This window comes from Arachis hypogaea, chromosome 5 (assembly GCF_003086295.3).
Source record: "Arachis hypogaea cultivar Tifrunner chromosome 5, arahy.Tifrunner.gnm2.J5K5, whole genome shotgun sequence".
Lineage (NCBI taxonomy): Eukaryota > Viridiplantae > Streptophyta > Magnoliopsida > Fabales > Fabaceae > Arachis > Arachis hypogaea.
In genome coordinates, this window is record NC_092040.1 from 115,588,816 (window position 1) to 115,611,967 (window position 23,152).

The 23,152-nt window shown below is 30.8% G+C and overlaps 1 pseudogene; it reads left to right on the plus strand.

Moving 5' to 3' along the window:
* The first annotated feature begins 7,182 nt into the window (after positions 1 to 7,182).
* On the plus strand, positions 7,183 to 10,030 carry LOC112803134 (uncharacterized; annotated as a pseudogene).
* Positions 10,031 to 23,152: the final 13,122 nt, after the last annotated feature.

Sequence of the window (23,152 nt, forward strand, 5' to 3'; positions counted from 1 at the left end):
ATCATTAATAGAAGGAAGGAAATGTTGTCTGGTGTTTCTCATATTCCTTTTACTAGTGACATAGGCAAATACTTGGGGGTGAACCTTAATCATCCTCGAGCTGCTATATCTATTTTTTCGGACTCTTTAGAGAAGATCAAGAATAGGCTGGCTAGTTGGAAAGGTCGGCTCCTTAACAGAGCAGGCAGACTTTGCTTAATTAAATTTGTTGCTTCTTCTCTTCCTATTTATCAGATGCAAGTGACTCTTTTTCCTACTTCGGTTTGTCAAAAGATTGATTCTATGCTTAGACAATTCTTGTGAAAGGGAAAGGTGGGGGAGCGTTGCTTAAATTTGGTCAAGTGGAGCAAAGTTGTCACTCCAAGAAAATATGGAGGATTGGGAATTAGAGATACTCAATGTGTAAATTTTGCTTTACTCGAAAAGCTTGTTTGACAATTATTGCATAATAAAGATAAGTTTTGGGTAAGAATTATGTTGACAAAATATTTATCTGGGAGTTCTTGCTTTTCACCCAAATTTTCTAATAATGTTTCAAGCACTTGGCGAGCGATTTATAAGACAATAGAAAAGCTTCGTGATGGTTTTGATTGGTGTACAGGCAGGATGTCTCAATCCTTTTGGTATCATGCTTGGCGACCATGTGGAACGCTAGCTCCTTTGATTCCTTTTGTGAACATTTCTGATTCTCACTTGAAGTTAGAAGATGTCTGGAACCATGGCCATTGGCGGTGGGATATTCTTTGCACAATGATTTCGGAAGAAGTTAAACTTGATTTGATGCTCTTTGATCCTATCAAGCAGGCAGGAGATAAAACAGGTTGGTTTTGGACAAACTCAAATACTCTCACCTACTCGACTAAAAGCGGGTATGAATGGCTATTGAAGAAGAAATTTGGCTGGAATGATAATGAAAATTGGCTTTGCCTTTGGCGCTTGAGAATACCGGAGAAGATAAAGTGTCTGCTCTGGCTTTGCCTCAACAACGGAGTTCCGACAGCTAGTTACCGGTTTCAAAGAGGTATTTCTACTTTTGATTTTTGTCAGAGATGTTATCTTGCTCTAGAGGATATTAACCACTGCTTTAGGACTTGCCAAAAAGCTCGTCAGATTTGGATTAGCTGAAATTTGGGAATGACCGCTGAGGATTCTAGTTTGGAATTTGTGTCTTGGGTTCGTTCTAACCTCAACAAAAATGAGTTTCTCTTTGCAGCGGCCTTTTGGTGGATTTGGAGGGATAGGAACAATGACATCTTCCACCAAGATGATCCATGGAGTAAGGAGAAAATTGTTCACTTAGTTAAACATGCTGCTCGAGATTTCTCTAATGTTGTTATCAACCAAAAACATATTATTCCTTCTTCTTTGAAATATAACTGGGAACCACCTCCAATGAATTTCTGTAAAGTGAACTGCGATGCAAGCGTTTTTGAAAATGAGCAATTAGCTGGCTTTGGATGTATTATTAGAGACAGCATGAGAATTTGGATAAAAGGTTGTTCTGCTAGTATACCTCTTTCTAGTGTTCTCTGTTGTGAGCTTCATGCTATTTGGAGAGGGCTTGTTATGACTTGGGATTGCGAGTGCAAAGAGGTCATATGTGAAACTAATAATCTTGATGCGTTTCTTCTTGTTTTGCGAGGCACAACTAGCATGATTAGGAATGACTCTGGTCTGCTTGACAAAATCAAAGAGATGCTCCAGCGCAATTGGACAGCTACTTTAGTGCTCATCCAGCGAACAGCAAACAGAGCGGCTGATTTAATGGCTAAGACTGTTGTTTTAAACAAGCAGGTGTATCTAGAGTGGTTACTACCTCCTAATAATTTAGACATTATTATTAGAGAGGAGTACTACTTTTTTTCTTAGATCTTTTTTCTTTGTGTTATGTTCAATCACAAAAAAAAATGGAGGATTCTGCTTGAGTTTCCGCATCTGCATGGCAAGAATTTTGCCCTCCATCTATATTCCCACAGAATTTTTTTTTTGTTTTTGAATCTCCATTTAAAATGGTTTTTGGAAAAAATTTCGATCTTCAAGAAGGTTTTTTTTGTCAAGTGAATTTGATGGTCCCTGCATTACATCCATACATCACACATTCACACACCCTACATGAGTATATACCAATGTTTTAAAATTTGGACGGGCTCAACTGGTCGGACTGGTCCAATCATGAACCGAAAGTTAATACGATTCGGTTATTAATAAAAACCATTCAAATCAAAAATCGCATTTAAACAGTTGAACCGGCCAGAAACTGGTCGGTCAGATCGAATCAGGACCCAGCCCGTTTTAAAAAAACGTAGTCGTTTTATGTTTTTAGCTTAGGGATAAAAAATTCCTCGTCCGTTGCACTCAGGGGCCACCATTTCTTCCTCCATTGTGCCTTGTGTCCTCCAACCCCTTCACCAATCTCCTTCCTTCAGAAAGCAAAACTACCCTCAACCCTAGCCTCCACCACCGTCGTAAGGAGTGGGCCACAGCCGCTGTCTATCGCACTCAGGGACTTCTCTCTTTGTCCTTTTGGTGTCTCCAAGTCTCCAAAGCTTGTTCCCTCTCACCAATCGCAAGCGCACAACTTTTTTCTAGAAGGCAATGGCTTAATTTTTTTAATTTTCGTTCTCTGTTCTTCATTTTTTCGCTCAGAACAATTTTTTTGCTCAAAACCATTTTCGTTCTCCAAACCCTATTCCCTCTCACCAAATGCTGTATTATTCTTTGTTTTGGATTGAATTATTAATTTGAATGATTAGGTGATTTTAGTTTCCTGGTAAATGTCTGTTAAAATTGTGCTGAAAATTTTGATAATGGCTTCATTTTTTTTTATTTTCGTTCTCTGTTCTTCATTGTTTTGCTCAGAATAATTTTCATTCTCCAAATCCTGTTCCCTTTCATCAAATGCTGTATTATTCTCTACTTTGGATTGAATCATTGATTTGAATTATTAGGTGATTTAGTTTCTTGGTGAGTGTCTGTTAAAATTGTGTTAAAAATTTTGTTAATAGCTTCATTTTTTTATTTTCGTTTTCTGTTCTTCATTTTTTTTTAGAACAATTTTTTTTTTATTGTAAAGGAGAATAACTCTTTTATTTTAAAGAATCAAGATGATCAAGAACAAGATTGAAAGAAGTGTAATAAGTTGTATTAGTTGGCCTTGTGTAATCCTTAGCCTATTTAGTTTTTTCGGGTTAGATTCCTAAATTAAGGAGAATATACAAAGCTTTAGCCAAGTGTGGTTCAAAGGTGTAACTTTCTAATAATAATTTAGGGTTTGTTTCCAAGAGTCATGATATTATTCTTTTGCATAATACTCATCTCTTCTATTTTTCTGCTGCATAACTTTCTTCTTTAGTGTTGCTGTCATTATCCTGTGTTACTCAAATTGAAATTTGTAAGATATTTAAAAATTTATATTAGATTATAATTATACTATATGGTGTGTTTATTTATAATTTTTTATTATAAAACAGTTTTTTTATTGAATATCAGTTGAACCGATTAAATCAATAAACTAATGAACTAGTAACTAAAATGGTTCAATAACTCATCCAATTTTTAGAACCTTGATATATAGGCTCGTAGTATGCTAACAAAAGAGAATGTATGTGATTCATTTCATCATAACTTTTCTTGAGAGAAAAGGAAAAAATTTGGAACCAAACTTAGAAAACCAAAATCAGCCAAAATTTTCTATTTTTAACTTTATTTAATGAGATGAATAAAATTTAACTGTTATTCTTTCACGCGCCTATTTTTTTTTACTGTAATATTTAATGTATATAAAAATATTAATTGCATAAATTAAATAGCATATTATAAGTACATACATTTATCAATTTATATTCTTATTAAATGAGTATACATAATTTATATTTATGGTATTTAATTTATATTATAATAACAAAAGCACATTTTTTATTTATTATGTAATATCTATAATTCATACACATAATTTTTATAATTAATATATTTTTACAATTAATATTATTCAATTGTAAACTATATTTTTTATATATTTCAAATTATCTTATATATGCATTAATAAATTATGATTCAAAATATTCTTTTTGAAGACATTATATATTTGAATCAAGGTATAATTTTTTAAATCACCGTTTTCGATAATTTAAAAATTTGTTTCATGTTTTTCAAAGTGAAAATGATTTATTCTGATTCATATATATTTTCAAATTTTACTATAATTAGATTTAAAAAAGAAAATGTCAAATACCTAAATTAATTTATTCAATTTATAAAATTATTCATAACATCCAAAAGTTCATACACATAACATTCATAATTAGGTAAAGTATACATAACATCCAAAATTTTATATTAATAACATCCATAATTTCATACTAATAACATCCATAATTTCATACTCATAACATTCATAATTTCATACGTATAATATTCATAATTAATAAATTTTTATAATTAATATTACTAAATTTAAAATATATGTCTTGTTATATATTTTAAATTATCTTACATGTACACCAAAGGATCATCATTTTAATATTTTTTATTTATTATTTATATGTATGTTTATTTATTGATTTTAATATGACGAGTTAATAATTACTTTTAAAATTTTATTTCTTAATTTTTGTTTATATTTTATATTTTATTTTTTTATTTTATAATAATCTATATGTAGAATATGAGTTGTATAACAGAAGTTGTTAAATTTTTTAATTTAACATCCATATTTTTATACATATAATATTTATAATTTTATATATATAATATCCATAATTAATAAATTAATGTTAATTTATTATTATTTATTATTTTATTCTGCAAGTCATGAACCAACCATTTTGGATGTTTTTAATTTTTAATAAATAGAAATTGATCAAATTTAAGATCTTTTTATTTTTTATAAAATGTGTTGAGGTGATTTGAGATTTTTTAAAAATTGAAAATATAAAAATTTAAAATTTTTATTTAAGAGAAAAAATTATAAAATTATAAATACATGTAGTAATAATGAGAGAGAAATTTTTAGAATTTAATTCATATTAAATTTAAAATTAATTTTTAGTATAATTAAATAAAGAAAGATAATTAATTATAAAAAAAATTAATTGCATTAATTAAATTAGGAGAATGATTTACACTCTCTTATAAACACAAATATTATTAATTATATATTTTTATTTATTATCTATAATATTTTGACTACGTAACATTATTGAGCTTGAATTTTGACCAATTTCTAGAAGCTAAAGAGTTTGTGATAGATTCGGATACAATGTGAAATAAAAAAAAATTATTTGCAACAGATCATTTTCAGCAATAGTGATATTAATAGTATATGAAAAAGGTTTATGACTAATCCCCAATTGTATATAAATTGATTCTAACATTTGTAAACTTTATGCACCACCAACTTTATTAGTAGTTGAATAGTCAAGCCTGACCCTTTAATTCTCTGAATTTATAAATAAATATTGAAAAAAAAAATTATAGCTACTTATTAATTTTTTTGTTATCACTTTGGATTTGGTAGTTTGATGTCTGGTTGATCAAATCGATGTAACTTTTGATTTTGAGATTTTGATTGAATTATATAATTTAACCATCAAATTTTAATATATAATATACAAATTTAAGAAGGTTTATCTGCATAAAATTTGAGGATACCGAAATTTATTAAGAATTTTTTGGTTAAAAAATGACAAATGTCGTATTATCCATAACTTAAATAACTAAATTTTTAAAAGTTTAAATAAGTTTTTACTCCTTGTAAAATACATACTTGTAATATTTTTTATGATTTTGGTTTTTAACTTTTAATTTTTTTGGCTTCCTATGATTAATTAACCTGATGTAACAAAATGACACATACATAAACTTTTAATGAAAAAAAATTAAAAATTAATAATAAGGATCAAATCAAGTATTTTAATTTTTACAAAACACTAAAGCAAATTTAAAAAGACAAATAAATATTTAAATTATGCTAAGATTAATTATCAAACCCATATTATCAAATACTATATACTTGAAGAAAGCCTACTGCTTAAAAGAATTTTTTTACTTTATTTTAAAATAAAAATACCTACTCAAAGTTATATCCACACACTTTAAAATTATATAAAATTAATTTTTAATAAATACTTAAAAAAATTCCCCAATAAAACCCATCCAAACAGTATCTTCATAAATATATTTTAGTATATTTATATTACGGTGAATATAATAATTATAGTATTTTAAAAAATATTATTGAAACTAAAATAATACTTTTTAATTATTTAACAATATTTTAAAAAAATATTAAAATAAAATATAAAAAATTATAATTATAATTTTAATAATATTTACATAATCACAATAACTATTATAATGACAGATATACTAAAATTCAATATATATTCACTATAATAATAGGTGTATTAAAATTGATCGTATATATAATAAAAATGTTATTTGTATACTAAAATTAGTCACTAAAATTAAGCACCGATATATTTATGTATAAATACATGTGTTGTTTAATTTATTTTTAATATATATTTATATTTTAGTATGTTTATCTTAGTGATTGACTTTAGTCGCTGATTTTGGTGTTGGAGCATAACTTTGTATATAAATATATTAAAGTCCAATTTTGGAAGCAAAGAAAACGACAAAGTTGTCATCAGCATTCAGATGTTCTTCATCTTCTTTCTTCGTTTCTTCCTTGCAAATGTAAGACATTCAATATTTCATACAAAACCAGGAAATAAAAACATTCCAAAATGAAAATCTCAAAACCTTCATTGTCCTCTCATACTCTGACTTTGTTCTTCTTCATCATGATTATGATGAGTCATGTTGCAAACTCTCAGTCTCATCAGCTCTATGATGAAGAACATGCAGTTCTTACGAAGATAAAACAGTACCTTCAAAACCCACCATTTTTAAGCCACTGGACACAGCAATCATCAACTTCCAACAACAACCACTGTTCTTGGCCTGAAATAAACTGCACCACCAATGGCAATTCTGTCATTTCACTCACTCTCCCCAACTCCAACATCACACAAGCCATACCAAGAACTCAAGAACCTCATTTTTATTGACTTCAGCTTCAACTTCATCCCTGGTGAGTTCCCAACATCACTATACAATTGTTCAAAGCTTCAGTACCTTGATCTTTCAATGAACAATTTTGTGGCAACATTCCTGATGATATGCACAGTTATTTATCTGAATTGAGGTACCTTAATCTTGGTTCTACCAATTTCACTGGTGATATTCCTTCTAGTATTGGAAGGTTAAAGGAACTAAGAGAGCTTAAGCTTCATTATTGTTTATTCAATGGAACAGTTCCTGCTGAGATTGGAAACTTGTCTAATCTTGAGTACTTGGATTTGTCTTACAACACCATGTTCCCAAGTTGGAAATTGCCATGAAACATTACTTGGAGAAAACATTGGAGAAATGGTGGATTTGGAGAATTTGGATATGTCACAGAATGGTTTAACTGGTGGAATTCCCAGTAGCTTGTTCCTGCTGAAGAATCTGACCATATTGTACCTTTTCCAGAACAATCTCTCCGGAGAGATACCTAAAGTTGTTGAAGCATTGAATTTGGTTGATCTTGATCTTGCACAGAATAACCTCACAGGGAAAATTCCAAAAGTTCTTGGAAAGCTTAAGAACATTACTTGGTTGAACTTGTCACTTAATAAGTTGTCAGGGGAGATTCCAGAAGCCTTCGGTAGTCTTCCAGCTATGGTGGATTTTCGCATGTTCTCCAACAATTTGTCAGGTACTCTTCCATCCGAATTCGGCCGCTACTCGAGGCTTGAAACCTTTCTGGTTTCATCTAATAGTCTTAGTGGAAATTTACCAGAGAATTTATGTTACAATGGCAGGTTACTTAATTTAACTGTTTATGACAATAATCTTAGTGGTGAGTTGCCAAAATCACTAGGAAATTGTAATAGCCTACTTGATCTGAAAATTTACAACAATAAGTTTTCTGGTAACATTCCTAGTGGTCTTTGGACATGTTTGAATTTGTCAAATTTCATGGTACGCCATAACAATTTCACTGGTGAGCTTCCTGAGATGCTGTCCTCTAGCATTTCGCGGCTCGAGATAAGTTACAATCAACTTTCTGGTAGAATTCCAGCTACTGTGTCTTCTTGGACTAATGTGGTAGTGTTTGATGCAAGTAAGAACAACTTGAATGGAAGCATTCCACAAGAGCTAACTTCTCTTCCAAAGTTAACAACCCTATTGCTTGATCAGAACCAGCTCACTGGGCCGCTTCCTTCGGACATAATCCATTGGGAGAATCTAGTGACTCTGAATTTGAGACAAAACAAGCTCTCTGGACAAATACCAGATGCACTCGGCCGGTTGCCGGTGCTTAGCCAGCTTGACCTTTCAGAAAATCAATTCACTGGCCAAGTTCCTTCTCAGCTTCCAAGACTCACCAATCTCAATCTTTCTTCCAATCATTTGACAGGAAGGGTTCCGAATGAATTCGAAAATTCTGCATTTGACACCAGCTTTTTGGACTTCTGATACCCCGGAACTGAACCTTGCATTGTGTAATTCTACTCCACAAAGATCAGGCAAGGATTCATCTTGGTCTGTTTCTTTGATTACAAGTCTTGTTGTAGCAGCCTTCTTAATGGCTTTGTTGGCAACACTCTTGATTATGAGGCTTTACAGAAAAAGAAAGCAAGAATTTGATAACTCATGGAAGCTAATTTCATTTCAAAGGCTGAATTTCACAGAATCAGACATTCTCTCCTCATTAACTGAGCAGAATATTATTGGCAGTGGTGGATATGGTGCAATTTATCGTTGCCCTGTCGATGATTTCGGCTATGTTGCTGTGAAAAATATTTGGAATGACAGAAAGTTAGATCAGAAGCTCAAGAGCTCGTTCTGTTGTGCTGCATTTCAAATGAGGAATCTATGCTCCTTGTTTACGAGTATATGGAAAATAGTAGCCTAGATAAATGGCTGCACAAGAAGTATAATAAGGCCTCCAATTTCTCAAGTTCAGCAGTGCATCATGTTTTTCTTGATTGGCCAAAGAGGTTGCAAATAGCAATTGGAGTTGCACAAGGTTTGAGCTACATGCACCATGATTGCTCACAATCTATTGTTCATAGAGATGTGAAAACAGGCAACATTCTCTTGGATGCTCAATTCAATGCAAAAGTTGCAGATTTTGGTCTGGCTAGGATGTTGCTCAAGCCTGGTCAATTGAACACCATGTCAACTCTGATTGGATCATTTGGCTACATTGCTCCTGGTGAGTGAAACTGAAATCCCAATATTCTAGTTCAGAACAGAAAAAAGTCTATTTGGAAAATAGTAGCATAATCAATGACACAAACACATGAGAAATGTGTTGCTTGAAGAGCAAGTAATCATAATCTGCACTTCTAGTTTGTTATAACAAGTACATTGCTCGGTTAAATTCCATGTGCCTTATATTTTTGCACTGGCCTAAGTTTCTTAATGTATATATGTGTTTCTTTATGCTTGAAATTGCAGAATATACTCAAACAAGAAGGATCACTGAAAAAATTGATGTGTTCAGCTTTGGTGTTGTTCTGTTGGAGCTGACAACTGGCAAAGGGGCGAATGATGGAGACCAACACTTGTCTCTCGCCGAGTGGGGGTGGCGCCACATTCAGATAGGAAGCAACATAGAAGAGCTTCTAGACAAAGATGTCATGGAACCAAGCTACTTGGATGAAATGTGCACAGTTTTCAAACTTGGGGTGTTGTGTACTTCAACATTGGCTTCTACTAGGCCTTCCATGTAGGAGGTGCTGCAAATGTTGCAACTCTGCAGAGATCAATTTGATTATGGAGGAGACAGTAAATTAGGCCATTATGATGTTGTTCCTCTTCTTAAGGATTCAAAAAGTGAAACAAGGTTGGATGTTGTTGATACTTTATAAATAGAATTTTGATGATATACCTATACACACGATTGGATGTTTATGTAAAAATATAATTTAAATTGTTAATAAGTACAATTATAGAAGTGGGCTTATAAGGATGTTAGTTTTAGTTACAATTCTAGTTCATACTTCATAAGATAATAGAATGTGAAATTTACCAAATTGTAACTTAGAATTAGCAATAAACTAAGACTCTAAGAGTGACATATTTGGAGGGTGTGTTGATGAGGCTTGACTTGGTTTGGATATAGTTGCAAACTTGGAACAACGAAGAAACAAAAAAAGCAGACAGATCAAACTTTTGTCCACACTCCACACCATACTTGTATTCACACGTGGTGTGGATTGACCAAGAATAAACAATGAATATGCTGGGACACATATAAAATAAAAAAATGTTAATGGCTCTGATTGTTTTGAGTGAAATTGTGGTGGAGTCTTTAATTTTGTCGTGTTGCAAAGACTTTAACCTACTGTAGTGCCGTTATACTAACATGATGGTTTATTAAATACAGGCCATGTGTAGCTTGTGGCAGCCCAAGCTCAATCAGGCTAGTCAACTAATGTGGCGAGCCGTTTTAATATATACAGGCATAGCATTTTTGGATTTAGGCATAATGGACTTGTATGTTTTTAATAAAATAGAGTTTTTTTTCTCTTGCTGTCAATTTGAAAAAATGGAATAACGATATCTTTGGCAATGTGTTTAAGAGAAAAAGAAGAGTCCTAAATAGAATCAATGGTATCCAAAAAGCTTCGACCTATGGCAGAAATCCTTTTCTCGAAGACCTGGAGCAGCAACTTGTTACAGAGCTTGAAGAAATTCTGAATCAAGAAGAAAACACTCTGGCTTCAAAAATCTAGACAGAATTGGATTGTTGACGGAGATAAAAATACCAGGTATTACCATACAAAAACAGCTATAAAAAAGAAGAAAAATAGAATCCTTAAGCTTCGAAAAAGTGATGGGCAGTGGTGTGACCAACAAGAGGAAGTTATGGAGATGGTCATGAATTTTTTCAAAACCCTTCACCAAGAAGAGAATGGCAACTGCACCTACCTTAATATAGTTTTCACTTTCCCAAAATTCCGTAAAGATCTTAAATATGTCCTTTCTGTTCCACCTTCATGCACTCAGATTTAAAAAGCGTTGTTTGACATTGGGTCCTTGAAAGCCCCTAGGGAAGATGGTTTCCCAGCCCTCTTCTATAAGGAGAATTGGAATGTAATAAAAGGTTCATTTATCCCTTTTATTTTACAACTCTGGCATAACCCTCGGATTATTGAATCCATCAACCAAACTCTCATCACTCTGATCCCTAAGGTTCCTAATCCAGAATTTGTCTCTCAATTTCGGCTTATAGCTCTGTGTAATGTTACTTACAAGACCATCACTAAAATTGTGATCTCTAAACTCAAACCTCTCCTTGCCGATATTATTTCTCCAAACCAGGCCAGTTTTATACCTGGTAGAATGATACATGACAATGTTATTATTGCCAAAGAGCTGTGGCACAATATGAGGAAATTAAAAGGAAAAAATAAGTTCATATCTATAAAAATTGACTTCGAAAAGGCGTATGACCGGTTAAAGTGGAGCTTCATTGAAAAGGTTTTGGAGGAGTTTAGAGTTCCAGACCAATTGAAAAATATCATTCTCTATTGTGTGTCTTCTGTTTCTTACAAAATCCTGTGGAACGGGTGTAAGACGAAGGCATTTTTGCCTACTCGGGGAATTAGACAAGGTGATCCGATGTCACCCTATCTCTGTTATGGCTATGGAGAAACTCTCTCACTTGATTGAAGAAAATGTTGTGCGACGCGACTAGAAGCCTATGACAGTGGGTCGGGAAGGGCCATCAATTTCTCACCTTCTCTTCGCAGACGACCTGTTGCTTTTTGCTAAGGCTTCCACTCAACAAATAGATAATATTGGGAGAGTCCTTGATCTTTTTTGCACTGTGTCAGGATTAAAGATAAATCAAGCAAAATCAACCATATCCTTTTCCAAAAATGTGGATCAAAGCCTGAAGGATAATATCACTAATAGATGTAAGTTCAAGGAAACTGTCGAGCTGAGAAAATACCTGGGTGCTATGATTACCAATGGAAGAACGCAGAAAAGAGATTTCAGGGTGTAGTAAAACGGGTCAAGAAGAAACTCAGTGGGTGGAAAGTAGGATGCTTGTCTTTCGCTGGTAGAGTTACTCTGGCTCAATTTGTGTTAACTCCTTCTCTGAACTATGATATGATGCATTCCATTATCCCTAAAGGAGTCTGTCAAGAAATTGAAAGATTGTAAAGAAGGTTCATCTAGGCAGAGAATGTAGGAGAAAGAAAATTTCACAACGTGAGATGGCATATTTTATGCAAACCCAAAACCCTTGGAGGCTTGGGATTCAAATCTCTTTCCTTGATGAATGAAGCCTTCATGCTCAAAGCTTTTTGGAGATTAGTGGTGGATAATGACACTCTCTGGGCAAGAGTACTACTGAATAAATATGATAAAGGGAGACAATTTTCTGGTGAGATGAAGGTCAAAGGCTCAGATTCTCAATTCTGGAAAAATCTTAAAAAGGTGAAGACGATCTTTGACAAAAATACAAGCTTTTCAATTGGTAATGGTAAATTGACTCGCCTTTGGGATGATCCTTGGGTAGAAAATGAACCTCTTCATGAGTACCTAACCAGTAATCAGATCCCTACGGAGATAAGGAACATGACAGTTTTTGAAGCTGTGGAACAAAACAATGATTGGAACTATTCCCCCTTCTGAAGAATCATCTCCCAGATATCATCATTAACAAAATAAGAGCTATCCACCCTCCCCTTCAAGAAGCAGGCAGAGATCGAATTCGGTGGAATGCAACTCAAAATGGAGATTTTTCTGTTACAAGTGCTTATAAACTTTTAGTAGGGCATGGGAAACCACAAGATCAAGTGTGGAATGTGATATGGAAGTGGAGAGGACCCCAAAGAATGCGGTGTTTCTTGTGGGTGACTACACACCAAAAACTCATGACTACAAATAGAAGATCAAAATTTTTTGGAGCACCCCCCTTCTGCCATAGATGCCAAAGAGTCCAAGAGACCCAAGAGCACCTATTAAGAGACTGCCCAACAGCATCTAAAATTTGGATCCAATTCATTCACCCAGCCTTCCTTCAAGATTTCTTTAGAGCTCCCTTCGAAGCGTGGCTCAGATGGAACTTTTTCACTAAGCTGGGCCGTTCAAACCAAATAGATTGGATAACACAATTTGTAGTTACCTGCTGGTAGTTATGGCACTGGAGAAATAAAGAGATTTTTATGTCGGGTTTCACCAGGCCTAATGATCCGTGCTCCTTCATTTGCAATCAAGTAATTTCGATCAGGAATGCTCCTTACAAGCTGTATACCAGAGAGTATAGAGAAAAAGTGGAAAGACATATTTCATGGTCATGTCCACTTAGCAACTGGATCAAATTGAATTCTGATGGTGCTTCGTGCGGAAACCCAGGCACGACATCATGTGGAGGACTCTTAAGGGATGAGATGGGGCATTGGGTTGCTAGATACTGCTCAAACTTGGGAGTCTGTTCAGATTTCCAAGCAGAGATATGGGACTTGTTACACGGACTGAAAACAGCCTAGGAGCTAGGAATCAAGAGGCTTATTGTGGATGTAGATTCAAAAGCACTTGTGGATACCATTACTAAAGAAAATGCAAAAAAGTACCCCATTAATTTGATCAGAATTATCTCTATGTGGCTGAAAAAGAACTGACAGGTTAGAGTAAGTCATACTTATAGAAAAGGAAACATAGCTGCTGATTTTTTAGCTAGAGAAGGATTAAAGTGTAACCCAGATTTTAATTTTGTTGATGTACCACCAATACCTTTGAAACAAATTTTGTTTGATGATTGTAGAAGGGTTTCCTTACCCCGATTGATTAGTGTCTTGTAATTTTAGACTTTAGTTCCGTTTAAATACCAAAAAAAAAGTAAAAGAAATAATATTGGAGAATGTTGATTAATGATTCGATATTGTAGATAAGTTGGTGAATAAAATAAAAGAAATTGTAGATAAAAAATTGAATTATAAATTTTTAACAAAAAAAAGTTGTAAATATTTTTATATGGTAATAACCTATAAAGATAAAAAAGACATTGACAATATTGTTATGAACATGTCCCGATTAATACAATGATAAACTTTAAAATTTATTAGTTTTGCATAATATGAAAAAAAATAATTAAAGTTTATTTATAGATATATATGGTCTAACTAGATGTATAGGCATAATTTGATAAAAATTAGTAGAAAATTATTTGCGAGTAAAATATACATGATTATTGGTACAATTAATGTTATTTAAGTGGAAAAAAAATTTAAATATTGAATGGCTTTAGATTTGACTTAGATAATAATGAAATGAAAAAAATATATAAGACACTTTTTATATGTATTAGAAAAAAAATTAAATGAGTGAAGTATTTAAACGTTTATAAAGTCCCTCTTTACATGCAATCTGTGAGTAAATAAGATTGTGTAAGAGAAAAAATTTGTGAAGGATGAAAATAAGAGTCTTGGAAGAGAATGTTATTGAGAATAAATAATATTTATGTATAAGATATTATTCTTATATGTATTATTTAATTAATATAATTATTATATGTATTATTAAACTAAATAATTAATATAATAAGATTTTCGATTAAATTTAGAGACTTAATATTATGATAAAAATTATAATTAAGACATAAATATTTTATAATTTATTTTAAATTATACCTTGATATATAACAAAATAAAATATTATTTAATATATAACCTCAGAGTACCTAAGGAATACCTAAATAATAAAATGAAATATTATTTAATATTCAACCTTAATTACACTCTGCTTCGACCAACCCACGCGCTCCACCTAGCCATCGAATTGCTCTCTTTAGATATGAATGTAGTAATCTTCATTATTTACTCTAATTTTGAAGGATTTAATTTGTTATAATTTCTATGAGTTAGATTAATTTTATTATTTTTATTTAATTAACTGATAAGTTAATTTGTATTATTTGATCTACGTACAGTATAATTTATATTTTTGAGGTTGAATTGTTGAAAAAAGTATTGTTGTTATGGTGTAGTCAAATGGGTAAACAAAGAGAGAAATGGGAAAAAAAAAGAAGACGCCCTAATTGACGGCATCAAGAAACATAGAGAAGGCAAATGGAAGGGGATATTAAATGATCCCGAATTTACACCTTCACGTAACAACCATCAGCATAAGGTAAAAATTCCAGAAAATTGCGTCTAAGGGTTTATGGTTTTTAATTTTTGTTATTTTGTGGTAATTCAGGATAAATGGAAAAATCTAAGGACGTGTTTCTGAACTCTCTAAGCATAGTTATAAGAACTGAACTGGTGATCAAACCGGTTAAATTATTGGTTTATTGGTTTATTAGTTCAACTAATAAATCGTTAGTTGAACCAGTTTTACATAAATAAAAAATATAAAATACTAAAAATAGTCATAACATTAAAAATTTAAAATACATATCTTTAGTTATTCACCAACATTTTAAAAACAACCAAATTTCAAAGTCTAAATATAACTAATACAAAGATAGACATAAAATTAGTTAAATTCACAGCAACCTCTTAAAAACAATAGCAATCCTAAATTCTCTAATTCCTATTTCCTGTACAGCAATTTTAAAGACTTAAATAGTTAAATTCATAGCAACCTCTTAAATAGTTAAATTTACGGCACAAGGCCACAAGCATATATTCATAACAGAACAGACAATATAAAAATATTAGTCATAACAGCTTCATATTCATAAATTTTTTAACAAACATATTCAACACAGAACAAATCAACATAACAACATTATTCATAGTTTCAAGCTTTCAACAAGCATATTCATCTCAGAAATTTCAAGTATTCACAATAGAATAGAACAACTCCTGATGCATCAGTCAAGGAAGTGCAGAATAGGACAACAGAAAATATTGTGAGAACAAGTTTTTGCAATAGAATATAACAACTCCAAAAAAGAACATAACCTTTCAACTCCAGAACAACAAAAAATATTGATGCATCAGTCAAGGAAATGCAGAATATATCCTTTCAAGTTTTCACAACAGAATAGAACAAGCATAAGTCATAACAGAAATGCAGAACAACATTATTCATTATTTATAAATTTTCAACAAGCATAGAGCATAACTGTAGAAGTGCAGAATAGAGGAGAACTGGAGAACAATATATTCAACTAACCTATTTGACAAAGCAGAAGAATGTTGGGAATAATTCACTATTCCCCCTTGAGAAAATACCTTTCACAGAGAAATAAAATAGACACAATCACAACACACGAATTTAACGTGGAAATTCCAATTATTGGAGAAAAAACCACGGCCGTTGTCAAATGACAACCAGAGAATATCACTATGTGAAAATTGTTACAACACATAGACTTCTTTCTCTCCAACACCGGCACTCCAGTACACCCACACTCTCAAAGCAAATATTTAACTACACCTCACAACACTCTCTAATAAAAAAGTATAGAGGAAAAGAAAAGTCAGATACAAGCTTTAAGTGTTTTCGACTGGTGCAAAAAATATGGAAAACTTAGCCTCATATTTATAGCCTAGGCCACCCACTCCATTTGCTATCCTAAGCAATGTGGGACTAATTCAACCAAATCCTAACAATCTCCACCTTGATTGAAATAGTCACACATCTTCAGCTTCCATAATCAACACCGACAATTCTTTTCTGCCATTGTCTATACCGACAATCATAGTTCAGAGAACTATCATACTCCACTATGAAAGTATACTCACTTGGAATTAGACCACTCCAAGCATTTCGCCTTGGTACAGATCGAAACCTTGCTGAAAATTTATGGTGCAACTTCCAAATTGGCTTTTCCTGGAAGTTCTTCAGTCATCGACATAACTCCGCCACACACCTTGCATCTCAACGCCAACCAATGCCCGTGTGCAATTGTGGACCCGGTTGCCACAACTTGTCCTTATCCATGGCAGTGTGGCAATACCATGAGGATACTTCTTGTCTTCTAGAGAACATCATCTTCTCTCATAGAGAGAGCAATATTGCAAGTATCATATTGAGAGCCTTTTTCTAAAACCGCATTACCTAGACAATTTCTCTTTACATGCCTAGGCTTTCCAAATTTTCAGCATGTTACACTCATTCCAAGATTTTCTTTTCCATAATTGTCACTTCTAGCTACAAGCGCCAAATCTGATGAAGTGTTACCCTCATTTTTCATTCTTCTTTCTTCAGCAATGAGCTTACTGGCAACCCATACATTAAAACAAGTTTGATATACTCATAGGAAGAGAGAAGAGACAATATGAGCCTCAGTGCCTTATCTTCATCATCAATTTTCACTCAAATTGCCTCTAATTCAGAGATAATACCATTGATAGCACTAAGATGGTCGGAGATTTTCACATTGTGATCCATGCGTAGATTATGGAATTGCTCCTTCAATAACAACCGATTTGAGATGCCCTTTGCCTGATACAACACTTCAAGTTTATCCCAAAATTTCTTGGCTGTTTTCATTTCTTGCACATTTGCAAGAACATTCTTAGCCAAACATAGGCGAATAGCACTTGCAGCTCTCAAATCTAGTTTCTCCCATTCTTCATCCTTCGTACCAGAGATCTTCTCCTTCAACGCCTTATGCAAACCTGATTGTATCAACACATCCTTGACTTGTATTTGCCACAAGCCAAAATTGATTTTGCCATCAAATTTTTCTATTTCAAGCTTCACAGCACTTGAATATCCTGATATTATTGCAACCGTATACTAGAATAGTATAACTCAACTGTAGACCGTGCACTAGGAAGGGTCCCCAGGAAATAGAGGTGGGTCACAATGGACACACTTAAATACCAAGTCTTTCCTTAGCCAGAACCTTTCCAAACTGCACTCTCACAGTGTCACACTGCCTTCCAGCAACAACAACAGCAACCAAAGATCAATCTCAAGCCACAGGACAAAATTCTTTTCTGATGTGGAAGGTCAGACTAGGCTGCAACCACAGAGCATACTAAGAATAAATCCCACCGAACCGAAGCTCTGATACCACATGTTGGAAATAATTCACCATTCCCCCTTGAGAAAATACCTTTCACAGAGAAATAAAATAGACACAATCATAACACAAAAATTTAACGTGAAAAACTCCAATTACTGGAGAAAAAACCACGACCGTTGTCAAATGACAACCAGAGAATATCACTATGTAAAAATTGTTACAACATATAGACTTCTTTCTCTCTAACATCGGCACCCCAGTACACCCACACTCTCAAAGCAAATATTTAACTACACCTCACAACACTCTCTAATCGAAAAGTATAGAGGAAAAGAAAAGTCAGATACAAGCTTTAAGTGTTTTCGACTGGTGCAAAAAATATGGAAAACTTAGCCACATATTTATAGCCTAGGCCACCCACTCCATTTGCTATCCTAAACAATGTGGGACTAATTCAACCGAATCCTAACAAAGAGCAAGGTAACAGTTTTCAACGGTTCTCTTCCTTATTCGGTTATATCACTCAACCGGACCGAAACGAGATAATTGAACTGGTTTTTCAGTCGAACCAACCAGTTCGATCCGATTTCTACAACTATGTCTCTAAGTGTGGCACCACTGATATCATTGAGAAAACTGATATTATTGTGAAAAAAAAAAAGACATTTTTCAAACAATGAAATTAAAGAATAAAGAAGCTCATTATATATTTGCTATTTAGAATAATTTTTTTTTACAATTATATATTTTGAATATTTTATCAATAATAATAATAATTAATCTTTTTTATTTTTAATTGAATAAAACATACATGTACTCTCTTCTAAATGAGAGATTCTCTTGTTCAATTCCTCCGTCTTCTTCTTCAACTCGATCTCTGAGAAAAACATGACAAAGAAAATGTAAGTACTATGTAGCCTTTTAGAAACAGCAGCCCAAGCAACAAAGTAGAAAATTGAAGCTTTCTTCAACATCAAATTGTTAGGAATTTGAAATCATTAGACATTTACACTAAAGAAAGACATCCCTATTCACAGATAATACTCTGCATTTTGGATGCCACAGCGTAAATAATAGTAGAATTCAAGGAAGATAGCATTCAACCACATATTTAACAACACGAGTTGGAAATTGTATATTAATCACATCAAAATTCACATAAAAATAATTATAAAATTTTTATTGAAGTATCCACTGATAAATATAGTAGTCATCTAAAAATTTTAATATTAAAATTCAGAAGTAATATTATAAATTACTTATTTAATTGTGAAGTTTTATTATATAAATTAAACGATAACACAATCTTAAAATTTTACAAAAAAGCTTTAAAATATAAGATTTTAGAATAATTAGTATATTTATTTAGTAACATCCTAATAATTTTTTTTTAAGATTTTACTGTTATAAGATTTAGGGTGTGTTTGGCAAACATGTTGGGGAGGAGAGAAGCCCGTTTGAGCTTTTTGAAAGTTTCACTTTGATGTTTGGCAATTTTTATCTTTGTGAACGCAGAATTGATTCTGCCTCTGAACCACGTTTAGGAGAAGCTCAAATTTGTAGCTTCTGCGTTTCACGTTTCATGTTTAGGAGAAGTTAAAATATTCCTTTTTTACCAACCTTACCCTTCATTTTCTTCTATAAGAATGATACTAGTAACTATTATCTTCACAGTCATTCTTTGTAGTTCTTCCTACTTCTTCATAATTTTTTAGTTCCATTTTTTTCATCAAAATCGTTCAAATTTATTTCAATCACTAACAAATTGAAATTTTTTTATTTTTATTTGATTTTATTCATATGAATTTTATTTACGTTTTATGGTATTTTTTTGTTCATATAATATATGTTGTTAGTTTTATGGAATTTTTATTATTTCTTATCTGTATCATTTTTTTTCTCTATTCTTTGATGTACTCTATTTTTGTTTTGTATTAATTTTTTTATTTTTTAGTCTGAATTTATAAAATTTGTAATTGTAATTGTAATTATTATATACTACGTTTATTATCAAAATTTTGAATAATATAAATTATGATCCTATAAAAAAAGGATAAAATAAATAAAAAATTAATTATAAGTGACAATAGAGTCATAAATAATAAAAATTTATAGTCTAAAATAATACTAAATTAAAGAGTACTGACGATACTAAAAAAAATTATAGAATATTTTCTTTTTGTGTGACATTATAAAATTTATAGTACTCTCTTTTATATTTTTATTTTTTATTGTATTTATTTTATTTATATGATAAATATTTTTTATATTATTTTTTATAGTATTCTGATTTTGCAGGTATATAAAATTAATGTCTATTTTAGTAATTTTTTATCTAAAAGTGATTTTGAGTAGTATAATCCAAACAATATTTATTTAACTATAATCAATTTTGATATAAAGATTACCAAACATAAATCACGTTAACCAAAACTAATCATCAAAATCAATTTTACAAAATCAATTTTATGCAAACTCTAGTTTGCAAACTGTAATCCAAACACACACTTAGGATTTAGGACTTCTACAATTTACTATTTCATGAGTCATATATATTATTTTTTGTTAGACATTTCATTATTATAGTAATATAAAATTATGACAAAAGTAAATAGTATATGCACAAATTTCTTAGCACCATTCTCTCTGCTATTATTGTTTGTTATGATTTTCACTTAATGCCTATGCTTGCCAAACAAGTATAACAATGCCATCGTTGATGATCAACAGTGAAGAAGCATTTTTTACCTTTGACAGGGTGTTTGATCACAAAGCTTCTCAGAATGACGTATTTTTAGTTTATTGAGTTATTAACGAGTCGAATTCGAGCTAGCTCATGAGTTGATTTAATTCACTTTCAACCCTAGTGAGTATAACCTTATATAATGAGCTAAGTTTCCATGCCATTATTATTTGTGTACCTTATTCAGTACCATTCACTTAACATTTTATTGATGACAAAATGTCTCTTAGCATTCACAAATCACAATTACCAAATTCACTGAATTTTTTTTATCAATAATAATAATAATTAATTTTTTTATTTTTAATTGAATAAAAAATACATGTACTCTCTTAATTTTATTATGTATTCTCTTCATTTTATTACGTACTCTCTTAGAAAATGTAATTCAGACATTATTACCGTATTAAAACTTATCTTAGCAAAATTTATAAATATAATTTATCTTATGCGACAAAAGTTGTTACTTAATTTATAAATAAAATTTATCTTAGAAAAATTTAAATAATTAAATAATATTTTTATTTAGTTTAATAAATTTAAATTAATTTTTTCAAAAATTTTAATTTATGAGTAAATAACTTAAATTAAAAAGTAATAACTTAAGTAAATAATAATCTATGATTTAAAAAAGTAATCTGTAAATAACTTAAAATTTAAAAAATAATAACCTAAACAAATAACTTAAAATTTAAAAATAACTACCTAAGCAAAATAATCTAAAATTTAAAAATAACTTAATGTATGAGCATCCTGTCAGAAAAAAGTCTCCACATTTGTATTGAATTAAAATAAATTTAAATAAATTTTTTCAAAATTTTTAATTTATAAGCAAATAACTTAAAATTAAAAAGTAATAACTTAACCAAATAATAATACAAAATTATTATTGTTACATGAAAACTAATTGAATAATTATTAATTATTATTGTTATTACGTAAAAATTAATCCATACTTAGTTATAAATCACAATAATTACGTGAATTTATTAGCTTAGGAATAAATTTGATTTAAAATAAATTTAAACTATTTCTTTTAAAAATTTTAGTTTACGAACAAATAACTTAAAATTAAAAAGTAACAATTTAAGCAAATAATAATAATTTATGATTTAAAAGAGTAATATGCAAATAATTGAAAATAAAAAAAACAATCTAAGCAAAACAACCTAAGTAAATAACTTAAATTTAAAAAGTAACAACCTAAACAAATAATAATTTATAATTTATAGATAAAATTTTAAAAATTTTTAGTGACGACACCTAAGCAAATAACTTAAAATTTAAAAAGTAACAACCTGAGCAAATAACTTAAAATTTAAAAAGTACCACTTAAACAAATAAAATATAATTCTAAAAATTTCTAGTGACGATACCTAAGCAAATAAATTCCTAAACTCAACATATGACTGTATGAGTGTCACGTTAGCATAAGAGCTCCCTATTTGTATTACTATAAATAAATAAATAAATTAAAATTTAAAAGATAACCACCTAAGCAAAATAACTTAAAATCTAAAAAATAACAACCTAAGCAAATAACTTAAATTTAAAAAATAACAACCTAAACAAATAATAATTTATAATTTATAATTTATAATTAAAATTTTAAAAATTTATAGTGACGAAACCTAAGCAAATAATTAGTTCAACAATATTAACAACTAAATACCTAACAACCTAAGAAAGCGCATTTAAAAATTTAAAAAGTAACATCTTAAATAAATAATATTATAATTTATAAATAAAATTTTAAAATTTTTTAATGATAACACCTAAACAAATAAACTTCCAAACATAATATATGAACGCTACATCAATAAAAAGTCTCTCTATTTGTATTACTATAAAGATAAAGATTGTTTTCAAATAATTTTGTGTCTCTAAGTGTATCTATATTGTTGGTTTGAGACCATTACCAAACAAAGCCTAACATACATAGTTCCTTTGCTGAATAATTGCGACATTGTTCCTCATTTGAGAAATTTTTTTATGATAATGACTGCCCCATTATGTTTCTGAAGAGAGAAGGGTCAGAATTACATATAGATATATAATTTTATAAATGACTTGTTTTTAGAGAATTTCAAAATTAGCATTTTGTGTTAAATTAGCACTGAAATTAATTAATAAATTTGATATACAAGTTATGTGGTTACCAACTAAATGGAATTTTATTTGGAGTGCAAACCAACTTGTATGCTATCTGTCTAATGTTCAAGATCTAACTCGGATTGAAACCCGGTTCGGATCCGAAGCATATTTTACCAGATTAAGATTTGTTACTTCTATTCGGTGTTATTTTCGGATCAAGTTTGAGTTATATTTTGGGTCATTCAGTCCGATTTGAAAAATTGTCTTTTACAATAAAATATATATTTTAGAGTGAAATTAATAATATTATATTA